This window comes from Myxocyprinus asiaticus, chromosome 2 (genome assembly GCF_019703515.2).
Source record: "Myxocyprinus asiaticus isolate MX2 ecotype Aquarium Trade chromosome 2, UBuf_Myxa_2, whole genome shotgun sequence".
NCBI classification, from domain to species: domain Eukaryota; kingdom Metazoa; phylum Chordata; class Actinopteri; order Cypriniformes; family Catostomidae; genus Myxocyprinus; species Myxocyprinus asiaticus.
The window spans coordinates 30,965,548-30,990,964 of NC_059345.1; the positions used below are offsets into that span (position 1 = coordinate 30,965,548).

Sequence of the window (25,417 nt, forward strand, 5' to 3'; positions counted from 1 at the left end):
CAATTGACTTTGTATCCTGAGAGCTTGGAAAAAGAGTTAATAATTATGTAGAGGCAAGGCATAGATCTAGAAGGGTCAGAAACAAAATTGTGTGTCAGAAACAAGATTATATAGACCACATTACCAGTTAGTGCAACAATCAAACCCTGAACATCCCCCTGAACAAAACAAACAGAAAAAAGAAAAACGTGTGCATTAACCCCGCGCACGACAGCGCCAACCGGCGTCAATCCCTCTAAACTCAAAGAGTCCATGTACGCATGCGAGAACCCCCGCGGCAACTTTGCCATCGGATTGCTCAAGTCTGGTGCCTCTGCAAAATTTTTGTGAGGCAAAATTACATAACAGAAAATACTTTGTAAACAGACCCCAAACAACAGGCAGAATAAACACAAAAACATGTAGATTCATTCACAGAACTGTCTTGAAGGTGTGTTCCTCCACAAAATAAACTCCAGCTGATATAAAGTCGTTCAGTTTCCTCGGACAGACAAACAATTGTTCAGTGAGCTGGCTGTTATGAGAGCAGCAGATGACGTAATCATTGTAATGTCCCTTAAAAATACTCCACAAAAACAAACTCCAACCAACAGGAGGCATAAGCACAAAGAACGAACAGATTCATCCACAACACTGTCCCGAAGCAGTGTTATTCCACAAAACAAGCTCCAGCCACTAGGCGGAACCAGCATGAAAAGAAACAAAATAGGCATCCCGGTTCCTTGGATGATCAAGTGTGTATTGAGTGAGTCAAATTCACTCAGATGCCACGTAAAAAAAATAAAAAATACACCATGACTTACTCAGTTCGTCAACTTTATAAAAGACGTCCTTTTATGTGAGCATGTAGCTATTTTGCGGTCATCCAAAGTGTCCATTCTCAATCTGGCCGGGAACTTCAGTGTAAAAGCGATCTTCCGTTAATGCAAAAGTTTCTTGAAGGAAGTGTCAGTCTACAAAACAAACTCCAGCCGCTAGGCGGAGCCAACGCAAAAAGAAACAAAAATGGCGCCCAGCTTCCTCAGAAAATCGAGTAACTAAACAGCGAGTCAGTCCACTAATATAAGAAACATCATATGGCTTACTCACACACGTAACCTCGATATGAAAGTTTTTGAACAATACTGATTTTAACAAAAAAAAAAAACGTTTTGTGCCTATTATTATTTCTGGATTGTGTATTTGAATTCAGAGTTTTTACAAAAAAGTGTGTTACTAATTAATTATAAATAAACCATTGGTTTTTCATATTCATGCTTATAACGGATATGCCGATGGTTTTAATTTAGTGCATCCCTAGTTAACTGTGAGTTTTACGTCAGAAAATATTGTCACGTCGCTGCATCAAAACAGTGCGGTCTGACGGTAACGGCTTTAAACTTTTATTTAGTGATTGCTTGAATGTTAGTAACATATAAAAATAAAGATATTGTGATGTTGAAAAGAATATTTGAGCAGCTGGTTCATTATGACAGCCGCTTCAGTCCCTCTTTTGCTGGTGATCATATGCATCTGAACCCAGCCTAGTGTAATCACACCAGATTGAACGCAGGTGCGAAAGGGTTAATAGTCCTAGTTATTTGGGCAGGATATGTAATGTTAGCAGAATTTGTATTGGTTGTTTGTGCTTTTGATAAATATGAAAGTGAATTAACATATTTGACACACAATAAATAACCATCATGGTATTTCTAAGAAGCTCTATTAGTAAATCACTGATTAGGAATTACCCTTCTTCCTATGTGTCAATAAAATGCTTTCTTTTCATATAATTTATTTGAATAAGCATTAAAGAAAGAAATGTTCAGTTGTTTGTGTGTTTGTTTTGCATCAGAAATGACATTTTCTATTAGCTTTTATACTACACACACAGTGGAGTGAGATGTAACAGAGGTGCATCATTGGGCACAAACCCCACAATGCATTGCTCATGTGTCTTTTGATCAAAGTAAGGAATTTTTAATATTGATGTTTATATCATAGATCAGGTCTTCTTTTGTTGTGATGTTGCACTGATTTTACTTTTGAAATAATAGACCTGTCAAGCACAGTGACTTGTCAGATAAAAAAACAATAAACAAACACGCTCAAGCATCTGGTGCACTATGAGTGAACGAGGCTTGTTCTGCATGTTATAAGCCCAGTTTGATGTGTGAAGGCTTTTGTGTTTGTGTTCCTTGTTTCCTTTATCATCCTTTTTACTGGTTTAGCATCTGCAGTCTTTTTTTTTTTTTTTTAAAGTCCATTCAGTACTTTTATTCTCCTGTTGAATATAGGCTATAAATAGAGAATATTACGCATTTAAATTAAATCTAAGAAAGTTCTGCAGGCATTTTTATGCTCGTTTTTTAGCTGAAGTTTATCTGACACAAGATTCTGAAAAATTTTGCACTTGATCTTTTCATCCATTTCTGAATCTGTGCGTTGCTTGGAAAAACTAATTATTTTATGCCTTTGGGTAAGTGCACCCTCCCCCATATCTGATGTAACGTCTGTCATGTTCATCTAAATTAGAAAGTAAGCTGAGCACTGACTTACAAAATATATACATGGTTTGTAGATAATTTTGTGTTGTCATTTTGTGTTAGGAAATCTTTCGTAATTGTTGACTGAATCAGTTACTAGCTTGATCCTTTGCGTCGCAATCCAACTGTTGGCAATCTTTTCATTCCAACTTTGTTCTCCCTGTCTCTGTTTTTCAATTGGTAGCAAGGCTGACCCTGTTGAGATTTAGATCTAAAAGAAAAAAAAACATCCTTTCATGGGACACGCATACTGTATCTGCTTTCTGTAGTATTGATTGACCCCTCTTGTTTATAATACTGTCTGTTACAACCATTTTCGTTTTTGAAGTCCTCTGCATCTCTCCAGGGAAGAGAGATGAGGAATGTCTCAGAATCTGCCTTTGAGAGTTGAAAAAGTATTTTGCCATGTGTTTGTGTCTTCCATTTCTCTGCATTGGTGAAAATGTAGTACCCTTGGAATGAGGTATGTGCCACAACTGGAAGAGCTCTGTCTGTCAATTACAATATCTATGATAGATAGAATGAATAAGAAAAAATACTAGATTTATACTGAAGAAAACATGAGTGGTGTTCGCTAAACAAACCTTGCTGCCCACAGTGCTGAGGGTTTGTGGGTGGTTACTTTATGGGGCATTGCTAAATGGTTATTAAGGTTTTATGGGTGGTTGCTAGGTGGTTGCTTAATGACGTAAGCCAGTAAGAGCCACCCCCCAGTTTCTGTGATATTCTGGTCCTTCGTAATAGCTTCGATCCCTCCTTCAGTGTAAGTTTATGGGATTTTTTTCACCTTTTGTATCTTCTGACAGGTGAAAATCATAAACATGATCAATTAGAAAAGTAATAGCACTCTTCTTTCCTCAACAGAGCACAACAGTCTGATTTTGGAAGTAAAAATCCCTGTAATTTGCCTATAGACAAATGGATTTTTAATGATAACTTATAAACCTTTAAAGACAAATCTACAGTGAGCTCCAAGGTTGTTAATCGATGGTATGCTTCTGTTGACGGCATAAGTTGGTGTTACTTCAACTTCATTAAAAAAACAAAAACGAAATTGTGTTAAATAGCAGAATTCCTGGTGGAGAACTACACTGCCTCTGAATCCTATAAAGAGAGAGCCACCCATCAGAGAATTATGGCAAACAAAGCGCAGAAAGCGAGTTCTGCAGTGACCGCCCGCTCCCATGACATGCTGTGAATGACGCAACTGAGTCGGTCTTCCTACATTCTTAAACTATTTATATATTTGTTTATATCGAAATAGTTTGCAGTCAAATTATCTTTTATTGTATCTATATTAATAATCAACTACATAAATCAACAGTTTTATATATTTCCATAGTTTCTAATTTGATTACAGTATTTCGCAATTCTTCATGGGATTGTAGTCTATTCCCTCATTAAAAATATTAAAGGAATAAGTTAAGCTCAGTCAACAGCATTTGAGGCATAATGTTGATTCCCACAAAAATTTATTTTAACTTGCCCCTTTTTTTCTTTAAAAAAAAAAAAAAAAAAAAAAAAAAAAGCAAAAATCTGGGTTACAGTGAGGCACTTACAATGGAAGTGAATGGGGTCAATCTGTAAACATTAAAATACTCACTGTTTTAAAAATTTAGCCACAAGACATAAACATTATGCAGGTTAACATGATTTTACTGTGATAAAATCATGTACTAACCTTTTCTGTGTAAAGTTATAGCCAATTTTACAACTTTGTTGCCATGACAACACAACACATAAACACTATCCTCTAAAACGATATTCATGGCAACTTTACAGCTCAAATTATACACAAGTTTTAACAGAAGAATTATTGTAAGTGCTTTTATAAAATTATAAGCTTCACATTTCTGCCTTTAAGAAGGCAGAACTGCCCCTCACTGGATGTGGTGAGAAGAACAGTATCTCAGAATTCTATTCTGAGATGCGGGTTGGCACTGTTTTGGTGCCATGAGGGAGACCTACACAATATTAGGCAGGTGGTTTTAATGGTGTGGCTGATCGGTGTAAGTACACAGTCTTGTACCTTCATATATTTGTCTGATTTTCAAATGCTTTTTTGCTAAAAATCAAGGTTTTTTAATGATGTGACTCATCTCAGAGCTGGTTGGTTTGGTTCATGGCTTAGATTGCTTTTATGATGGATTTTATGAAATCCCTGTGGAAACATAAATGTTAAAAAACACTTCTGGAAACAACACAGGTAAAAAAATTGGGCAGGCGCTGTTGCACTAAGCTGCACAGATTGTTCGTAACACAAGCAGTGCAGGACAAGCAAGCAACACTAATTATTCTCATAGAGATGGAATAAGGGATAATGGCGTAAACATTTTTGTTTTTTAGTTCATGTGTAGTGAACTGTCTCTGGCCAGATTTTGTATGATGACAGTTATGAGTGTATTGTGCTTTTGAAGGATGTGTTCTACTGTGCTGATGAGGGAAAGGTTGCACTAACCTGATCTCTGTGAAGAGATGATGGTCTTTTGATATTTGTTCACACCACTGAGCCATTCAAGTCTGTGCTATAGCCGCCTGTGATTACTGCAGTCTGAAGGTCACAGAAGCTTGTCCCTGCTGGGACAACGGCACCTTAAACATCTGCAGTCTCTGCTTTCAGCTATTCATATACACAGGGCTGACTCATCAACAGGATAAATGCGTGGTGCTGCAGTCAGATCGAAAACTTTTCTTTATGGAAGCTAAACTTGCAACCTACATATACCACCAAAAATATTAGTCATTTCCACTTCAAAGAGTGGCAAACACATCAGGTAAAATAATGCATCCAGACCAAGTATGGTTTTGTGAAAGAGTAATATAGTACATATTTCTTGTTTAGCTGCGGCACAGTTAGTCTTGCGCCATTTCAGAACCATGTACATTAGCATTTAAATGAGCTAACTTGATTTTACCCAGTTCAGACACCATTGTCTTCATTTGAATGAGTCCACTCTCAGCAGACTGAATGGAATGAAATCAGATGAGCCATTCACTCCCTTGTTCAGTCTTTAATAGCATGGAGGATTTGCTAACTAATGGGACCACAGGTAAAGAGGGAACAAATCTCCCTGTCCCTGTGTCTGTTTTAATCCAGTTCTAACTGGAAAGACCAAGGTCAGATCACATTATCATTTCTACAATATGGATTAAGTCCATGGATCCATCAAGACATGACCGCACTGTTGATTATAAGGAGGGGAGCAGGTGGCAGGTTGTGATCGTTCATTTAAACTGGTAAATGTGAACTCGTGATTAATTCTAAAGCTGGTTCATTGGTATAAGTATTTTTTTCCTCAAATGCTGCATAATTTGTAGTGACAAATGCAATTAAGTAGCAAAGCAATTATTGGTTTAGTGTTAATGGCTGGAATGTACACTGGAAGCTGTTTCTTCCTGTTAAGAAAAAAACAAATGCTGGCAGCTACTGTCAAGCAAGCATCTTGTCAGAGGTATTCATAGTGTATGTGTGAGCTTGGTAACTCAAGGCGTAGATGGTCATCAATAAGTTTCTTTTCTTTTATCTCTAGGTGCTGTGTTTCTCTAACTGCTGTTTTTCCCTCACCATGCTTCGGTTATATCATTATTAGCACTTAAGCTTTCAGTGTATTCAATGTGCCTGGTCATTAGCTGGCCTGTTTCTATGAGAGATTGTATCCATTTGCATTTAAATGAGGCAGTCTGCCTCAACATGCTACTGAGCATCTGCAGCTGCTACCAGCGGTTAGTGTATTATGCAACCTGGTCTCATAGTGAAAACATGACTCAATATACATTTTTGCAAAACTTGTTGAACGTGTCTCCAGGTACAATTCCTTGCAGTTTCCAGGAGAAATGAACACTAGAGGTGCTACAACAACTGTGTGTTTTATTGACTTTCACTCATATCATGACTTAAATGGCTGATAATGACTTAATAAATACTTATTTTTCTCTCTATTATTCAGACACTGCTATTTTATGATATCGACACACTTTTATTAAAACACATCTTTTGAAAAACAATACATTTTAATGCTTTTATTACAGACTCACCTACATATATACACTTATTCCAACATGGATAGCTTGCACGGTAGCCCATCTGATAGGGCGTTGGACTTGGAGTCAAAGGACCGCGATTTCAAGTCCAGCCATGAACTAAAGCTGACACGTGACATTCAGAAAATTTGCTTTTTCATTTCACTTCTGCATTTAAAACACTAATGGTTAAGTTTAGGCATTGATTTGGTAAGCATGGCTTTTTTTTAAATGTCTCATCTATATTTTAAAACACTATTTGTTAGGTTTAGGCAAAAGTGTAATTTAGGGAGGTATGTTATAAAAATATATACACCGATCAGACACAACATTAAACCACCTGCCTAATATTGTTTAGGTCCCCCTCGTGCTGCCAAAACAGCGCCAGCCCACATCTCAGAATAGCATTCTGAAATTATATTCTTCTCACCACAGTTGTACAGGGTGTTTATCTGAGTTACCGTAGACTTTGTCAGTTCGAACCAGTCTGACCGTTCTCTGTTGACCTGTCTCATCAACAAGGCATTTCTATCCACAGAACTGCCGCTCACTGGATGTTTTTTGTTTGTGGCTCCATTCTGAGTAAATTCTAGAGACTTGTGCGTGAAAATCCCAGGAGATCAGCAGTTACAGAAATACTCAAACCATCGCATCTGGCACCAACAATCATGCCACGGTCCAAATCATTGAGATCAAATTTTTTCCCCATTCTGATGGTTGAAGCTCCTGAACCGTATCTGCATGATTTAATGCACTGCACTGCTGCCACACGATTGGCTGATTAGATAATTGCATGGATGATTGTTGGTGAGTATTTCTGTAACTGGTGATCTCCTGGGATTTTCACACACAACAGTCTATAGAGTTTACTCAGAAGGGTGCCAAAAACAAAAAATATCCAGTGAGGGGCAGTTCTGTGGACGGAAATGCCTTGTTGATGAGAGAGGTCAACAGAGAATGGCCAGACTGGTTCGAACTGACAAAGTCTACGGTTACTCAGATAACCGCTCTCTACAATTGTGGTGAGAAGAACAGTATCTCAGAATGCTATTCTGAGATGCGAGTTGGCGCTGTTTTGGTGGCATGAGGGGGACCTACACAGCATTAGGCAGGTGGTTTTAATGTTGTGACTGATGGGTTTATGTATCTAAAATTCACCTTAAAACCGCGTCTGAATACGACACCATTTTACTTGCTTTCGACACCCCCAGCTGGACATTTCGCTGAAAACCTGCAGCCAAATGTGATATACAGCACATATATTTTGAATTGCAAAAATGTTGTCATGTTCACATAAATTTCATGAGACCAGGCTGGTATTATGTCAACATTTAGACCTACAAGACTATAATAAACACCATTAATTACAGTATTAGGTTTTCCTGTAGGGTTGGGTTAAAATATCGATTTTTCAATGTATCGCAAACTTAATTTGAACGATCTTGATATCGATTCTTAAATCCCAAGATCGATTTTTCACTCTTAAGTGCAACCAAAGTCATGGCGCAACCCTTTACTACAATGAGAGGAAATCACTTGCATTACTAACCAAATTCCACGCTATGAAGTTGTCGATCAAAACCAAAATAAACATTTCATTCTAATCATGCATGGCACAGATAAGCTAAAGCCATTCGAGTCCTGTCTCGTTATGCACTCATTTACAGATGCTCTTTACAGAAATGCCAGGTTAGTTAAAGAGACAATACCGGTTTTAGCAAGTGTTCAACAAATCAATGTAAACACTTACAATTATGCAATTAAACAATAAACATGTTACAAAAAAATTATATATTAAATTTAATGTCTTATTTATTGATTGAATACATGGATTTGTTAATTTTTAAAAAGCCAAAATGTGACCAAAATGATGAAAAACAAATAAAATATAATTAGTCAAATTAATATTTTCATAATGCACCTAGTTAGAAGGTCCACTGTATAATTAACAGCATTAGCTGGAAGATAATTTCTTTCATATGTAAGCAAAATGGACATTATAACTAAAATATACCCATATGAATCGAATCGAATCGAGAGCTTGTGAATTGGAATCGAATCGAAAGGGGAAATCTGTATCAGTACCCAGCCCTATTTTCCAGTGCATGATATCAATGTAAATAGCTCTGTGCATAGAATTACAGATTGAACACACATTTTCATGCATTTTCTCTACAGTTCATGCATTAATCATTGTGACATCCTTTCAAAGAAGTCAATCTCCTAAAAAAGCTATAAACATTAATGTTTAATGTTACTATTACATTTTCTCATACTGCATGTTGTCCTAGTCCTGTCTCTCAAGAATTCAACACTTTACCCCATTACATTATTTTTTCCTCTGTTTTCCCATCTCAAACAACACAAGTAATGTTAAAGACCCGTTATACTCAAAGTAATGTTTACTCTCTTAATTATATGTTAGTAACATTTCAATGTTTAAATTTAATTAATTACAAAAAACAAGCTACACATTGTTATATGAATATGGAACAACACTGGTTCAGTGAGTTCATTCAGCCAAGGATTTGTCAGACTGTGCACTGTGATGGGGACTCATTTCCTCACTATTTTTTGGAACTCAGCCCACTTGAATAATATATCATTGAGCGCGTTTACATGCACGTTCTTACACTGATTATGCTTAATAAGCTAACAACGCATGTGGTCATGTAAACGCAATAAACTGCGTTTCTTTATCAGCGCAAAGGCCATAAACGGCTTATGAATAACCCGATCAACATGGTTAGATTTTTGCATGCCATGTAAACACCTTATCCGGTTTTCTTACCGGCTCATCCAATGTGCGCACGTGTTGAGCGCATGCCTGTTCAAGGTTTGACGTCAAAAGTAGAGAATAACAAGATTATTTCAAATGTCATGAAAACGCGGATTTCTTGCCTTGTCAGATTTTTTAAACAAGTAGGCTCATTGTAATATTATTCTTAATAATAATAGTAATGAGAGAGAGAGAGAGAGAGAGAGAGAGAGCATAAATGGATAGGAAAATGATTACTTGATTTTAAAATGTTGCTTTTTTGTTGTACTGCTCACATGTAGCAGCTACTCTGCTGTGCATTTAATAAAGGATTGTTGATTGGGTTTCATGGCAAGAGTGTGTGTCTTTCTTTGTGTTAAAGCAGGCACACCCTCTAAATCTAATCCAGTGCTGTATCTGGAAGAAACATCAGGGAAAGCATCGAGACATACAAGTTATCTTGCTCTATTTCTCTCTCTCTCTTTCTTCAGGAGCAGCATGCACTTTATTGTTCTATATGAAAAAGGTTGTGGCCTATTTTGGCTCCCACAAGAAAGATACTTTCTTTACTGAATATTTTAAGCTATGAAAATATTCTATCCACTTTTTTGGATAGAATCAGGTCTTTACTGGTAAAATGTAAATGAATGAAATAGAAATTAGTTGTTTGGAAATCATTTCATTAGTTAGAGAGACAATGTTGTGATGTTAACCCCCAGCTTTAAGAGATTATTGAGAGTAAGAAATCTGTCGAAAATTAAAGACTGTTTATATTTTGACATTAGCTCAAGAATGAGCCAGACACTTTACTGTTGTTTACTTGTTGAATCTGAGGCCTAATCTGACAGATGGGTCCTGAAATGGATTTATAGTGCCACATGAAAATATCCAAGGTGGAGGTTATTGTATGGACTGACATAGAAAAGGATAAAGACACACAGGTAAGCTGGTGTTTGGAATTTTTTGCTGTCAAATAAGACTTCCAGCCAGATCCCATCTCTACAATAAGGCCTGTCCTTGAACAGTCGATATGCATAATTAATATCTGCCATATATTTGATGCTCTAAAGCCTTTAAGAATAAATTAAAGGTCTGTGTCTACTATGTAGATGTAATTGCTTTAACAACTCCATGTGCTATACTCCATTGAAATGCTTTAGGCCTGAATCCCCTCTTTCCAGCTTTACTTAAAGCTACAGAGTGAAGCACATGTAAAAAAAATCAAACCACTGTTCCAAAATAAATAAACCTCAGAGGGTTTAGACCAATTTGTAAGCTCTGTTCCAAAACCAAGCGGGCTACCTCACTGCCTGAATAGGCAGAATACATGTGATGCTGGCTTAGAATTAGACAAAAGCAAGGTAGCTTAGAAGGCAGCATAATTTTCAAACTGGTCAAATGAACACTAGAGGCCCTACAACAACTACTTGTATTCCCTTTCACACAAATCATGATGTAACAAGTTCGTTATGGGGTGCAGGGAGGAAGCGGGAGTCGGCAAGTTCCAACACAAAAAGGTATTTATTTTTCAACAAAACAAGACTTCGCTCTATTCATATGCTCATAAGTCTCTGTGGCCGCGTGGTAGCCCAATCTCCCCTGTCAGGGTCTGTGGGTCCATTTCATCTGTTGCAGGGCTCCCTGTTCTTCTATTCTAATCTTTTCTATTTGCAAAAGGAATGTTTGGGAGTCTAAAATGTATGTTTCCTGTTGACATACTAAAGCTAAAGACATAAATAACCTTCTTAAGACAAATGTTTTTGTGAAACCTCTTATGTGCACTTTTGCACAGTACTGTAAATACTTTTACTATAGAGCATGACATGTTAGGCGATACATTTTAACATTTGCATAACTACATTTACAAGCTTGTTCTGACAAAAAAGGTTCGTTTTCGATTAATTTGGTTAGTTTTAGATAAGGTTTAGAATAGGGAGGTCAGTTTTGTTTATTTAAACCTCAATAGAGAATTAACTTTAAAAACCTCATCTGTTTGGGAGAACATTTAACTTGCGTTTAGCACTGGACATTTGACGTTTCATCTAGGAACTGTGATACATGTAAGATTTAATCATTGGGCTCTATTTTTGTGAGTGCGCAAAGCGTAGCGCTACACGCTAAGACTGTGCGTAACGTTTTATCCAGGTTTCGTGAGAGTACTAATTCTAAGCACAATTTCCGTGCCAGCGCAAAGCGCAAGTGGATGTGGTTGAGAGTGTTTGCGCTATCTGTTGGTGTATGCACGCAAACTGTGGGTGTGGGTATGGTAATGAAGTGGCAAAAGGCGCAATTGGCTATTTTCCTAAAAAAATAGGTCATTGCGCTAAGACATTTCAAAAGCAGGTCTTATCTCAGCACAAAGTCTAAAGTCAGTTCCTGCTTTTGCAGTTTGGAGATTGCACCAGCAGATGGTAATACAGTTCATGTCCAAACTCTGAAAATATAGTGAAACATCAAATAATATCCCTGTCGATCACTGTTGTAGCTATTTATTAAACACATTTTTTATTTTATTTCTGTAAACTATAGGTTATGGTTTATTTTTCAATTATAATTTTTCTTGTTATATTTACAATTGTATTTATGAGCTAATTTGTAATGGTATTTTTCCACCTGTCTTCTTAGAGTGATTTTTAAGTCACAGCAAAAGGGGATGGTGGAAGTTGGAGAAAGTAAAATGTTAGGATTTAAAATTATTTTTTGACCATTTTGTTGTTTGATTATATTTTTGTTTCATTTGAAGTGTAATTTAAATTTAGAAATATTTTTGGTTGAATGTTTTTGTTTTTCAATAAATTAATTTAATTTTGTAAAAGAAAACGGTAGAAGTGTGCCAATACAATCACTTTTAATACTAGCCATGATTTGTGTGTCTGTAGATAAAATACTTACTATGACTAAATACTTAATACTTACATTCTCTATAATTTAACGGAGCGTAAATCCAAATTCTGATGAGAATTACATTTTCCATGCATATAAAACAAGAGTGTCACTGTCATAGAAATATGCCTGACATTCAGAAAGGACGCAGTTAATGCATAAAAGAGGTATATTGATATTTCAGTTCTTCTAATTCTTTGCATACCGTCCATTTACACTAACAACTTCTAATGAATGTGCTGTCTTTGTGCTTTATATATGTTGGTACTTGACAGGGAATGGACTACTATATAATAGGACACAGACAGTGGATTAACTTTAGAAGAACTTCAGAATTAAATAGCACTTGACCCAGCCTAATTTCGCCAAACCCACTAGCGCCTGGACTTGCTTGCACGAAAATACCAAAATTTCATGGCCAAGATCACTGACTTTTACACTTATAGCTCTAGCACTCTTAAAATAGGGCCCATTTTGCAGAAATGTCTCCAGGGGCATAGCTACAGGGATGGGGTGAGGGGGGCCCGCGACAGTCGACCAAAAGGAACCATTAAAACAACAGTGCACCTGAAGGGCAATGAAAAATGACTGAGGCCCCCCAAGGAGGGAGCCTGACAGGTTCTTTGCACTGGGGCCCATAAGATCTTAGTTTCGCCACTGAATATCGCCATCGCCACGTAATTTTGATTGGATCAGCCTAATTTTGCTGCTTACCTCTTGGAACAGCCTTCGTTTCCAGAGCTTACCTATGATGCATTAAAATGCTGTCTAGGTAGGCAGCTCACTTGATATTTGGACAGAGCTAAGTACGGCATTACAAGGAGCCATTTTAAAGTGAATAGATAATCATTACCAAAGTTCTTGTGTCAGCACTTGCAAAAGACTGTATGACTGTATTAGCCACCTTTGGTTAGCTAATCCAATTCAGACTTTAATAGGCCGTTTTTAACCTACTCTATGTGCCCAACACACCACCCAAACAAGGATTTCATCTTCTGGGTTATCTATGCCCTTGACATTAACACTAAACAAATTAATTACATTTGATGTAACCTAAAGGGCAGAAGTCTAAAGGGAATCGTCCACTTGTGGGGCTGGCCTGGCATGAACATTTTCAGTCAACAGAAGTTATAATTTTTGTTTAGATTTACATTATGTTTAACTTAAGGTTAACCTCAAGCTTTCTTTAAAACAGTTTTGCTGGTCCCAGTGCAAAGATGAGAAGTCTCTTCAATAGGCCAGCTCTTAATCTTCTTGCTAGGACTGGAAGCTTGTTTCAAGACAATGTATATCATCTTTACCCATTATGTGTGGTTTATTACTCCCTTTGCATTTAAGTTGCATAATATACTATTGGTAAACAAACCCATGCCTTTCTGCAGTGCAGAGATCAGCTTTGGGACACAAGGGCACAGCAGACTGTAACCTTATATAGGGGTTGATAGGATGAAAATGGCAGGGAAAAGGGGCTTATGCAAGCTTTTAAAATGAAAAGTTTGTTGTGAGGGAAGCTTATGTGAGGAAGGAGATCATTGGGAATAGGTTTTCTTCTCTCCAGCTGAACATGCTGAGCTGTGGCTGCTGGGATGTCAGCAGGTCAGGTGCATTACTGATGGCTGCTAGACTATAGACAATTATCCTACTTCAGAACAAAGAGAGAAAATGGACATTTGAATAACAGTTACAAGAAGGCAGAGGAAGAGCACAAAGAGCTTGAGTGCTTTAGAGAGAAAATCTGCGAGAGAGTGTATACCATAGGGATAGTGAGATGGAGCTTACAGAGGTAGAGACAGATGAAAGAGCAAGGCAAAGGACCTGGATTAATATCATTCATTCAAGCCATTCCCTTTAGCCTCTAGCAGAGGTTGCACTAGAAAAAAATCTTTATCCCTCAATCTGACTTGTAAATTTTCTGTCATGGTCTATTTTCATCTGTCAAATTTGTTTTTATTTCATAAGTACTAGGGCTACATTCAGGGTTGTAGCATCCATTATAATGGTAGATGCATGCCAGTGGATATATAATAGATTTTTGATACTCCAAGCGAGTGTGGTGAAACAAAGGAGTTCTACATGTCAATTAACTGGTGTGCTAAAACAAGATTTTTAAAATTTGCCTGACATCAGGAAATTATCCGGTTGGAAATTTAGAAAAAGCACATACATACACAAGTTCAGAAACTTTTTCAGTGTGACTGATATCAACATAAAGTGTTGTGAAGCTCAGGGTAATACAGCTACCCTACTAAAATAGGCTCTAGACATTTGCGCTTAGATTGAATGCAAGTATACATTAATTGGCAGAAACGATATGTCACTTTTTTTGTGTTTTCGTTTTGTTTTTATACTTTTTTGCCTTTTTATTATTATGCAGTAACACACTGACATAATGATTGATGTATGCAGTCATGAATTCACAGACCTTCCACTCAAAATCTCAACACAAGCGATTAAAAGAGACGCATATTACCAGGTACAAATGGCGATGGTCCTGTCCACTCATGATCGGGTTGCCCGAAATGCATCTTAATACCAGGCAATAATTAGGGCACACACACACAGTGTCGTGTCAAAACTGATGCACTAGGTTAAAATGTCTGTCAGAATGATGGACAGCATTTGGAATTATCCGTCAATGTTTCAAAAATTCTGTAAATTGTGGAGAATGTTCGGTTAATGCAACCCCTGGCCTCTAGCAGCAGAAGCCTGATTATTCAGCAGTACAAAAGACTCCATACTCTGGATCTGAAGTTACACTAAAGTGAAAGTTTTCTTAAGGGGTTCTTCATTTAGAGAAAAAAAAAAAAGGAAACTTAAATTCAGTTGATAATATATAGTTCCGGTCCTGAAAGCGGATTGGTCAATACAGCATTCCAGCTGTGCTAAAATGCACAACATACAGTAGTAACCAGTGGCAGCAACAGTGGCTGTACACATGAGCATTGACCTGAGAAACATTTTCACTGTAAATATTTCAGCAACCATGAATTTGTCCCGTATTCCTGTCGCCGGTTTAGCGATGGTTCATTCTCGAATCAGGCATTCTTTTGAGTTGGTTCTTTTCAGTGAATTGGCCAAAAAAATATTCTACCGGGGGAACCCTCTAGTACAGTGATACACAAATTCCGTCCCGCCGGACAAAAAGCTGACCCCCAAGAGGTTATAGGTGGCCCGCTATTGTAACTTCATAAAGAATTATTATTTGTAACATGGACGTTTTCCAAACGGCATTCTTGCGCCCTTAAAGGGCACTGTGGGAAGGGGAAGTCACTCGAAGGGTCGTTATTAATTAAAGTAAGAAAATATATTTTTTCAAGAAGGATCCTTCCACAAAACTGTTAGCTAAGTGTACATTACAATCATACAGTAATGCCATGCTCCCTTCAGAGTGCCCACATCAAGAGCTCTGTCCTTCGGAGTGATTAGGGCACAGGTATGATCACTATTGACTGGAATTCAACCCATGGCTACCTCAGTACCCCAACGTTTGACTGTTGAGACATGTCGTAAATAAACAGACAATTTCGAAAATATATGGTTTGTCTATATTTTCCAAGTGGTCTTTGGTCATTTTAAAAGTTTATTGACAGTTCTGGAGTTTTCATCTGCTGTACGCTGGATATTATATGAATAATCTGCTTTCTGCCTCATTCTATGAATAAAATCCACATTAAAACAGTAAAAGCAGCTTTTATAACAACTAGATTAAGATTGGAAGATATGTGCAGTAGATAATGTATTGTAAAACAAATTCTGCATGTATGGCGCTAATGCTATACACGTCCAGAACCACATGACATGGTCTTGGAAAACATTTAATAATTTTAAGAGTTTGAAATTTGTCATCCTCAAGTTAACAGAACATTATCAGACTTTTGGCTTTAGCTCCATTTTGTTTCAATGCATCAACAAGGTCAGTGTCAAATATTATTTCATAAAAATATGTTATGGAAATCAATTGCTGATCACTTGAACATATATTTAAAGCTTTTATATCTTATTTTCTTCATGATTTTTATTCATTCTGACATTTGAACAACAAACCTCCAAGTGTCCACTTTCAAAAGAGACCAAAATTATGCTTGTAATACAAAGGAGTGATGAACTACAGCCACAAATTTTAATGTGTGCATTTGTGTACACACATTAAATGAGTGTACTTACATACACTCATTGAGCACTTTATTAGGAACACCTGTATACCTACTTTATTCATGCGATTATCTAATCAGCTAATCATGTGGCAGCACTGTAATGCATAAAATCATGCAGATTCAGATCAGGAGCTTCAGTTAATGTTAAAATCAACCATCAGATTGTGGAAAAAATTTGATCTCAGTGATTTTGATTGTGGCATGATTGTTGGTGCCAGATGGGCTGGTTTGAGTATTTCTGTAACTGCTGATCTTCTGGGATTTTTATGCACAACAGTCTCTGGAGTTGACTCAGAATGGTGCCAAAAACAAAAAACATCCAGTGAGCGGCAGTTCTGCAGATGGAAACGCCTTGTTGATGACAAAGGTCAACGGAGAATGGCCAGACTGGTTCGAGCTGATAGAAAGGCTATGGTAACTCAGATAATCACTGTGTACAATTGTAGCTCAACACACTCAAAACAGTGGAGATGATTGTGGACTTTAGGAGGAACACCCCAACATGGACCCCGCTCACCATTCTAAACAGCACTGTGGCTAAAGTGGAGTCATTCAGGTTCCTGGGCTCTACCATCTCTCAGGACCTGAAGTGGGAGACCCACATTGACTCCATTGTGAAAAAGGCCCAGCAGAGGTTATACTTCCTTCACCAGTTGAGGAAGTTCAACCTGCTACAGGTGCTGCTAATCCAGTTCTACTCAGAAGTTATTGAGTCTGTCCTCTGCACTTCAGTAACTGTCTGGTTTGGTTTAGCTATGAAATCGGACATCAGAATACAACAAAGGACAGTTTGGACTGCTGAGTGGATTATTGGTTGCCCCTTACCCTCCTTTCAAGAACTGTACACTTCCAGAGTGAAGACACTCACCCAGCCCACTCCCTTTTTTAACTGTTGCCTTCTGGCCGACGCTACAGAGCACTGAGCACCAGAACCGTCAGGCACAAGAACAGTTTTTTTCAGGCTATCCATCTCATGAACAGTTGAAACTATACTATAATTACATGTAATACACAGCCTAGTCAGTTATATTATTTAACATATCCTACCTCTTCTGCATTACATTCCCTTGCACTGTATATAACAGATTTGTATTTGTACATACTATATTCATATTTTTGTCTTATTGTGTATTTCTATATATACTTATATTTCTACTCACTTTTTATTTGTATTCTATTTTTCTTTTATTATCTCTGTCTTGTTTTTGTATTGTTTGTGCACTGGAAGCTTCTGTCACCAAGAAAAATTCCTTGTATGTGGAAGCATACTTGGCAATAAAGCTCATTCTGATTCTGAATAGCATCTCAGAATGCACAACACGTCGAACCTTGAGGCGGATGGGCTACAACAGTAGAAGACCACATCGGGCACTTTATTAGGACCATAGTATTCCTAATAAAGTGCTCAGTGAGTGTATATGCAATTTAACACTAACTACATTGTTCTGAAAAAATAAACTGTCTGACCAGCAATTATAACTCTTTTGATGAAGGTAATGTGATAAGGGGACGAAATAAGTGAAGTATATTTGGTTTTAATAGGTCACTTTATTCACATGAGGATGAGTGACAACAAAGCAGCGCAAGAGTAAATAATGAACCTGTCACCTGTATAAAAATGATATTTAGACTTTTAAGCCTTTTACATGTTTTTCCTCTTACCTTGATATTTGTTGTATTCTCTGTTCTTTCACACACCTATTAAGTGGTTTCAGATAGGCACTCTATAAGTATTATTCGGTACAGCATCTGTTATCAACGAAACTGTAACAGCGAGCTTTGAAACAGAGAAAAAAGGAAAATAAGGTTCTGTAGGGTCTGTCAGCACTGGGAACGGTGTTTTCCACAAGGCGTAGTGAGAATCACCCTGGCACCAACTGAAATGAACTAGGCCTCACACAAGACACCAAAGTATGTGGTGAGTTTTATCACACTGAAAGAAATTATGACGTCTGCAACTGTGAACTGATGGCCATGAAAGTGGCTTTCGAGGAGTGGAGACATTGGTTAGAGGGAGCTCATCATCCTTTCCTGGTGATCATGGATCATCGCAACCTGGAATACATCCAGTCTGCTAAGCATCTAAATCCTCATCAAGCTCGATGGTCTCTATTCTTCTCCAGGTTTGATTTCACCATAACCTTTCGACCTGGCTCCAAGAATACCAAAGCCGGTGCCCTGTCCCGCATCTATGGGTCCACTACTTGCAACAACCCTGTGACTTCGATAATCCCACCAACCCTCAATGTCGCTCCCGTACAATGGGACATTATGGAAGACATCACCAAAGCTCAGAACCAAGAACCCACTCCCACTGACTGCTCTCCTGATAAGGTCTTTGTTCCCAGATCCTTACGCAACAGAGTTCTTCAGTGGGTACATGACTCGGCCTGCTCCGGACATCCAGGCGCACAAGCTACTTGCAGGTTAGTTCAAAACCGGTTTTGGTGGGAGAACCTAGCAGCTGAGGTCGCTGACTGTTAAGAACTGCAATGTGTGTGCCACCTCTAAGTCTGTTCGACAGCTCCCGTCTGGTCTCCTTCAACCTCTGCCTGCACCTCGTCGTCCTTGGTCCCATATTGCTGTGGATTTTGTCACGGATCTACCCAACTCTCAGGGTTTCACTACCATCTTAACCATGGTGGACCGCTTCTCTAAGGCCTGTAGATTCATCCCTCTGCCCAAGCTCCCCTCGTCTATGGAATGTGCTGAGAACCTGTTCCAGTATGTCTTCCTACCAGAAGACATTGTTTCCGACTGTGATCTTCAATTCACCTCCCGAGTCTAGTCTGCATTCTTCAAATTGCTCAACGTCAACATGAGTCTAACCTCTGGATATCACCCTCAATCCAATGGACAAGCTGAACACCTGAATCAGGATCTAGGTAAATTCCTCCAGGCTTACTGTCAAGTGAACCAGCACGACTGGAGCCGTTTTATTTCCTAGGACGAATATGCTCAAAACTCCCTGTTCAAACCGGCCACCGGAACCACTCCTTTCAAGTGCATCCTAGGTTTTCAACCACCACTCTTTCCCTGGTCCGTGGAGCTGTCCGATGTACCTGCAGTCGATGACAGGATGCAGCGCAGTAAGGCTATCTGGGATCAAGCTCACGTCAAATTACAACATGCTATTCGCCGACAGAGGGAGCAGGCCAATCTCCATCGGCGACCTGGCTCCAACTATGCTCCAAGGCAGTGGGTTTGGCTATCCACCCGAGATCTTCATCTTCAGCTCCAGTGCAAGAAATTAAGTCCCAGGTATGTTGGTCCTTTCAAAATCCTTCGTCAAATCAATCCTGTGTCCTTCAAGCTTTAGCTCCCTGCTAATTACCGTGTTTCCCCCACCTTTCATGTTTCCTTGCTCAAACCCGTGGCACCTCAGAGAGAGGAGGGCTCTCAAGACCCCCAGAGACCCCTTCCATTCCTCATTGTTGGAGAGGAGGCCTTTCGGGTACACAAGCTCCTGGACTCTCGATGCCGGGGTCGGACTCTCCAATACTTGGTTGACTGTGAGGGCTACGGTCCTGAGAAGCGTTCCTGGATAAACTCAGAGGACATTCTGGACCCTGCTCTCATCTCTGAATTCCACCACGATTTCCCTAATCGTCCCGCTCCCAGAGGTCGTGGTAGAATCCGACACAGACAACCTCCCCGCATCAGGAGGCTCTGTTACACCGGCAGTGCCTGCTATCTCTCCTGAACACCGCCAGAGGTCGCCATCTCCAGAGTACTAACCCTTCTTTCATGAACTACATTTCCCATAACCCTCTGCTCAGACTGAATACTCACCCACCTGTTTCACATTATCTCTGTCTAAGTTCCCTGTTTACACGCATTCAGTGTGAAGTCTTGTTCTGCCTGCCTGTTCATCGTATTTCCCAACCTGCTTGTGTATTTTTGGACCTATTGCCTGTTTACTGGATTACCCCTCTGTCTCTCGGATTTACTTGGTTTGGCTTTCTTGGACTGTCTTCCTGTGTACCGAACCCTTGCCTGCTTTTTGTTTACCATTTGATTTGCTACTTTGTTGTACTGTTCATACTTTTATTAAACTGCATATGGATCTTAACATTAATGCCCAGGCGTCTTGGCTATAAAAATGGTTCTAATATGCTAAAAGATAAAATAAATAAATAAATAAATAAATAATTAAAGTGCACAGGATGGAAAGATGTAAGTGGTTGAATTGGATGGAGCAATGGTAAAGTATGACTATTATCTTATGGAAAGATAAATTGCTGTTTCTCTGTTAATTAATAAAGTGAAAACCTTATTTCCATTTAAACAAATAACTCAAAGATTATTTGCATGACATTTGAAATACAGGTTATGCAATCTAAAGAACATTAGAAAATCATAAACTGATAGTATACACTAATGCCAAGGTCTCTGGAAAGAGGTTTAGTAGTGATATTTACGTTCTCCTTGATCAATCGAGGAGTTTGGTGATGGCGACATCTTCCACTGGGGCTCAGGGCCACATTACAGAGGGGAAGGAGCTGTTTTCTATTTCAACAGCCTTGGACACGAAGGAGCTGAGGAATGCTGATCTCCTGGAAGCACAGAGAGGGTTCTTGCAATCTGGAACACGCAGATATACAGCCCTTATGTCTGTGCAAGATTCATCATCTGGAACACGCAGATGCACGAAACTTGAAGAGAAGGTTTGCTCGCCAGAGCTAAACGTTGTTGCTGTAGTTATCTCCCTGGAATAGGGATTCCGAATTTGGTGTTGCAATAGTCTCTTGTAGTGGGACTTGGTACTTGGCCGATCTTCTTCTGTCTCTCAGATGGAGACAAAGAATGTTGGATGATCTGTTATTCTCTCTCAATGAGTGAGACTTAGTGTGTTGGATGGTTTGTATTCTGTTACATCTCCTACCACTCAGGCCAGAGATTTAGAATGTTCATTATTATTCTGCTATTGCCGCTCTCTCGTAGAGTGAGACCAGAACAAAGGTGTGGCTGTTGTAAGGATGCTTTATAACTTCCTGATGACGAGGAGATTTCAGTTTGGCGCCTTCCTATTTCAGGGTCATGATTGGCTGTTGAGATCGGAGGGGGCCCACACAGTGTGGCTCACCCTCCCATCTCTGTATGAAACATTTGCATATTTTAAAGTACATAGTTAGAACAATGTCTTTAATGTCTCATTTATGCATTGTTTATTGTTCTTTCCCAAATCTCCTCAAAAATACTCTTGGTATTTTTCTGAAGATATAAAGACCAAACATGATATTGAAAGATTAAATATTATGCATGCATTCATTTATAGCACCATAGTTCGGTTTGTGTGAACTATTGTGCTAATTGAACAACTACAATTTACATAAACAGTTCTGTGAACAAACATGGAGTGGATGGGTTGCAGTTGGTGTCCATATTTAGAATAAAAGTTTGTGTGTAAAGATTTGTCTTTGTGGCATCTTTGTTTCAGCTTTTGCCACATGGTAAATTCATGCTGCTTCGAGAGGTCTTAAAGAATTTTATGGTCCTTTTCACCTCTGGCCTTAGGATGGGGGGTTTGAGAGGTTGCTAAGAAACCACTCATGGACCAATGAGAAGTCTTTTCCAACATGTTGGAAGGTCTTTCCTGCCTTGTGAGGGGTGTCTGGCAGTTGTCAGAGCAGCTTGTCTGATGGCTGTGCTTGACAATTTGTTTGTGTTGGTCCTGCCATGATCCAATCAAAATGGAGCAACTTTTCTTTTCCTTGAAAGTTAGAGAGGTGTTCTGTTATAAACTGGCTCATGGAATGCCATCAGTTCCATTTGTTCACCACACAGGATGTGACACTTTAACAACACAGAGTGTGATGAAGAGATAACAAAGGGCTTATAATAAAGCTCTGTACGTGAATGCATGCTTCAACTCTACTGCACCACATGTTACTGATGTTATTTGTTTGTGAAGGCTGCACAGCATAAAATAAAAATGTCTGTAGTGTGATAAAAGGTATATCTATTATTTGGCTTCACTACTAGTCTTTGCTAAGGAGCACAGGTTGTTTTCCTCCTCTCCTTGAAAAACTAAATTCTCCCATGGGAGCCTGAGTCAGACAGTACTCACTCTTAACTTGAAATGCTGCACTCTTTTGAAGACACAAATAGGCTGTGTGTTTACTGCATCTGCAGTACTGTGATGATGCACAAGTAAAATTCAATTCATTTTAGAGACAGAGAATTTCATATGTTCAAATGTGGAATTTCATAGAACTACTGTTATCGTAAAAGTGAACATGCACAGACACCTTTGTGTGGATCTAGTGTGGTAAAGAATGGCCATTTATTGCTGCCAGTCATTATTATTTACTGTACCAGTACTGCTGGGCTATTAAAGCTTTTTGGACCAAACCAGCCACCTGATGGTGTCTTGACAAGGAACTGTGATGGCCAATGATGGGAGGATGGCAAGAGCATATCTCTCAACTCACCTCTCTGGTCCGCCTCTTCTTTCTATTCATTCTCCTCATCCTCTCTCTTGGGCAGCCTGTCTGATGGAGCCATTATGCTGACACCAGTGCCTACACTCTGTCCTTCTGTGCTCATAATGGAGGAGAGGCCAGTGAGCATGAGGCTGTGTGAGAGAGGGGAAGGGAGGTCTGCAGGGGTGTCGAGGGGATTTTAGCCACACTGCTGTTCTAGCAATGCCACTGCCATTTGACAGGATTTGGATGAAAAATTAGACCCTGCTTCTGCCCCAGATTTCAGCTTTTATCAAAATGGCTTTGAGGGTACAGCTTTGTGAAAGAGAGACAGGGAAAGATAGTGATGGAAGCCTAATGGAAAGTCTGTGTATGTGTGTTAAAAAGAAGAGCAAGGGTACAGCTATTTCTCTCTGGCTTTCTCTCAGTTTTTCCAGCTTTTTTATTCGTCAAACCAACATACTGTTTTTTCTTTTTTCTTTCTTAAATCCCTAAACCAAGACCTTTTTCTGAATGTAACTTGTCCTAGATCTTTCAAGCTACATCCACCAAACTCGGCACAGACCTTCAGCCTGTTCTAACTCGGGTTGCTATTAGGGCTGGGCGATATGGCTACAAAAATTATATCTCTGTATTTTTCAGTCTATTGACAATATTTGATATACAGTATACCTCGATAATTATGTGTTTGCTTTAAAATGGCTCAAAAGTTATAATTTTTTATTTTTTTTACCCCTTTACGTGCACAGAACAGCGTGTCACTCGATTATTCTGCAGCGCACATATACCATGTTTATTCATCTTTAATCGCATCCTTTTGCAGTTTTATAATCATATGTGACCATAATGCCATTTTGGTGTTATTTTGATTAATTGTGCAGCCCTGAAGGTTCATGAAATTAGTCTAATTATGCACTCTTTATGAAACTTAATGGCCAAATAAAAAGCACATTAAAATCATCCCAGTAATCATGACTATTGCTTAATCTGTCTGTCTATCTGTCTATCTATCTGTCTGTCTGTCTGTCTGTCTGTCCTCTCTTGTTTAAATTGAGTTCTTCTCTTTATCTTCCCCAGCCGAGGGTAATTTTCTCCTCATTGTGATTGGAACAGGAGCAGAAAATAGGGTGTGACAGTGACATCCCTCATCAGATCTGATGCTTGTTTGTCTCAGTCTGTCTGGAAGATGCATGTCCCTTAGGAAATGGACAAATTTATGGGACACTTCCACAATTAGGTGTACAAATTACTGGCAAAGTCACCCAAGTCTGTGGGGGACATCTGTGGTGTCATTATCAGTCTTATCTAATGGAAAACATCTGCTCACGTAGAAGCACCCCCAAAAGAGAACAAGTGACATTGTCAGGAAAAGAGGAAAGAGAGCGAGTCTGCATCAATTACATATTCTGCTCCCTGTCTCGGGTGGGACACCCCTCCTTCTCTTCCTCCTCCCTTTCTCAGAGTGCCAGAAGAGTAGCACTGTTGACTGAATCAGGCTCTTTATGAGCTAGTGCTCAGTAATCATGGCACGCAAATCAACTCTCTGCTTCAAACAGAGTCAAAGTCTCTGAGATACATGTCAGTGAAAAGAAGCTTCTTATTTCTTTTTGCATTCTGGACTGTTATGGACATCTGTCGGTCAAACTGGCCGCAGTCACTCATCACTCATCATGATGTGATCATTCACTAGAATTGGAATGTTTGGCAGTCATATTGTCTTGCTGACATTCCCTAGAAGGAGACGCAGTTGTTGCATATGTATGTGTGTGTGTATATGGATGAATGAAAAGTTTTGAAGGAAATTATTTTTACTCACTCATTTATTTTTCTTTGTAACATCCATTAAGCAAAAATTCTGATATTAGGCACTGCATTAATTATACTATTTTTTCAACAAAATGTTTAACATTCTGTAGCAGCTGAGGAGAAATGGCAGTATGTAAATGTACAGTACAAATTTTCTCATTGATCTTGTTGTTTGTCTTTTCTAGTTTTGTGCCTGAAAGATCCGTCATTCTACAGTAATCGGTAAGTCTCTCTTAAGATGAGAATGCTCTCTGCACAAACAATCATCACCACTGATAGCTGTCTTTGTGTTCTTGTGCCTCATATCCATAATCTGCAGACATTTGTTTCTCATTTTCTGTGTTGATTTTGAGGGGAAATCTGAAGAAGATTGTGGAATGGATTTTTTTATTATGTTAATATGTGTTGAAGGAATAGTTCACCCAAAAAGTTTAAAACATGTTTGTCATAATTTACTCATCCTCATGTTGCTCCAAACCAGTATGACTTTCTTTTTTATGCAGATCAAAAAAGGTGATGTATTAATTAGTATCTCAGTTCATCTTGTCAATTCAATGACAATGGAAAATGCATTATTTTTTAGACCTCAAGAATGAATGTAAATATTACTAGTTTGTTTAAACTCCACAGGGTAAGCTACCTTTCAATTTAAAGTTTAAGATGTATACTCAATTTAGGATTTAATCCAACATAAGGTGTGTGACCTCTTTTCGACACAATTTCATCAGTGAAAGACATAACATCTCAGACGTAACAAATTACTTTCTGTAAAAACAGACTGCTTTCTGATTTCATTAGAGTCTTTTTAGTGTAGGAGAACCCCAGGTGACAGAATCACTATGGATT

At 38.7% G+C, this 25,417-nt stretch overlaps 1 protein-coding gene across 4 annotated transcripts in view; it reads left to right on the plus strand.

Moving 5' to 3' along the window:
- The window catches only part of apba2b (amyloid beta (A4) precursor protein-binding, family A, member 2b), a 119,293-nt gene that overhangs the window by 7,019 nt on the left and 86,857 nt on the right, over positions 1–25,417 (plus strand). For 2 of the 4 annotated variants that reach the window (XM_051644242.1, XM_051644272.1), the window contains exon 2: positions 24,757–24,793. The exons of 1 other annotated variant lie outside the window; for it this stretch is intronic. The gene's annotated coding sequence lies outside the window, so the exon portion shown is untranslated. Of the gene's footprint in view, positions 1–24,397; positions 24,524–24,756; positions 24,794–25,417 lie in introns of those variants that run through there. One more of the 4 variants, XM_051644252.1, reaches the window with a different exon arrangement.